This window comes from Adiantum capillus-veneris, chromosome 23 (assembly GCF_014529385.1).
Source record: "Adiantum capillus-veneris isolate H3 chromosome 23, ASM1452938v2, whole genome shotgun sequence".
In the NCBI taxonomy this organism is placed as follows: domain Eukaryota; kingdom Viridiplantae; phylum Streptophyta; class Polypodiopsida; order Polypodiales; family Pteridaceae; genus Adiantum; species Adiantum capillus-veneris.
In genome coordinates this window covers 25,888,268-25,890,332 of record NC_140953.1, presented here as the reverse complement: position 1 = coordinate 25,890,332, position 2,065 = coordinate 25,888,268, and the positions used below count along the sequence as shown (strand labels likewise).

Genomic DNA, 2,065 nt, shown 5'->3' with positions numbered 1-2,065 from the left:
AGAAAAGGAAGAAACTACAAAAGGTGTAGCACCTTTTCCAGAAAGGTTACAGACCTCTGTAGTTCAAAGGAAAAGCACGTGAGAGACTTTTAATTTATGGGAATCTATGAAGGATTGCAAAATATCATTGGACTTGACCACTTTGGTAGAGATATCTCCTCTTTGTAAGAAGCAGTTATATAATAAGCTTGTACGTAGGAGAGGGAAGAGAAGAAGAACTAAAATGATGGAGCCACTTAAGGAGAAAGGAGTTCAAGTAGTAGATATGTTTATGAATTTAGAAGCACCTACTATTTCCTTGGAAATAGGAAGCCATAGCATGACGAGAGTGCAATTAGATGGTGGAGCAGCAGTAAGCTTAATGACTGAGCAGACTATGGGAGAGTTAGGATTGAAACAAGTGGAACCTACAAAAAAAAAATTACGCTTGGTTGATCAACAACGTGTAAAACCTTTAGGAAATTTACAAGGAGTCAAGACTATGGTAGCAGGACTTGAGTTTTATGTGAGTTACTTGACAGTTCGACCACATTTGTATGGGGCATCTTTTCCAATCTTGTTAGGGAGACCTTGGCTTGTACAAGCCAGGTGTGTGCAAAGTTGGCATAAAGGAGTGATCACTATTGGTGCTCGCAATGATAGAGTGGAACCGTGAGTTGTCTCTAAGGAGTTTTTGAGGGATTATAAAAAGCCGACTATGTCAAAAACGGAAGAGAACAAGAATTATAGTGGTGATAAATCAGAGGATGAAGAAGCAGTTAAACAATGCTTCTCTTTAAATACGGATAAATATTCTTGATTTTTGCATAATGGTTACCGTATGCGGATAGAAGATGATTCCACTAGGACACTCTCCACATCAGAGGATGTTGGTAATTATTCTTGTCACCTAGGAATGGGTGAGTATGAAATTCATTACTCTTCGGGATATCATTCTGATAAGGATATCGCACAATGGTTGTCCACGTCAAATGAGTGTTTGGCAAACTATGTTAATATAACCCAGTGAAGGACGACTTAGATGATATGGATAAGCCTAGAGAAGAATCCAGTGCACTCGTAGAAGTAAAGGTTATTTGGGAGCAGTTACTGAAAGAGCGTGAGTTAGCAAACGAAGATATGGCTCAAGTGCTACAAAAAATGGCCCAACTAGAAGGAGAAAAAGGGCAAGCTATTTTGGATGCTAAGCATAATAAAGACTTAGTGAAGTTAGTTATTGATTGTTTTAGAGATGATATTAAAACATTGAAAGAGGAAATAGGAGAGATGTCTCAGATAATTAACCTCAAACGTAAATCTCATGTTGAACAAATAACATCCTTAAGAAATGATGTTAAAGAAATGAGAGAAGACCTTGATAAGTGTAGTAGACAAGCTGCATTGGGTGTTTGTTAACCACCGGTGTCCACTTCTAGTAGTTATGGGTTGGGCTTGTTGGTCCAATAGGAAAAGGGTAAGAGTGATCGCTGATGAGAGGTGAACTCTAACTGGAACATTCAAGGGTTAGTTGGCTAAGCATGGGCACCCAAGTGTGAATGGGCAAGCTCATATAGAAGTCACCTAAACCTAAAAATCACTCATTCTCTCATCTGTGCAATTGAAGATTGATCTTGTTCCATCTCCATCTTCTTCTTCTTCATCTTCTTGTGTGTGTGTGTGTGTGTGTGTGTGTGTGTGTGTGTGTGTGTGTGTGTGTGTGCGTGAGAGAGAGAGAGAGAGAGCGAGAGAGAGTGCGATCGAGCATTGCAACGACGGCACGGCGGTGGCGAGGCGGTTGAGCGCGGCACGACGGTAGCTCCTTCTTCTTCGTGGCAAGGAATCCTCCATGAAGGAGAGCGTAGGGCGGTGAGTGACACACCCTTGATCTCTTGGGCTTGCTAGATTAGTCTGGTTGTGTACTTGCAGCCATTTGTGGCTCGCACATAGTGTACAGCAAGTCCCTTGCATCGACACATGCAACAGACGCGCACATTTTTGGCGCCGCTGCCGGGGAAATGCCTTGCATTAAGCTTGAGTAGCACTCTATCCTGCTTTGTGATGCATTATGAAATGTAGGAAATATAGA

General features: G+C 41.5%; 1 pseudogene; it reads left to right on the top strand.

The window, feature by feature from the left end:
- The first annotated feature begins 226 nt into the window (after window positions 1–226).
- Window positions 227–1,009, top strand: LOC147427545 (uncharacterized; annotated as a pseudogene).
- Window positions 1,010–2,065: the final 1,056 nt, after the last annotated feature.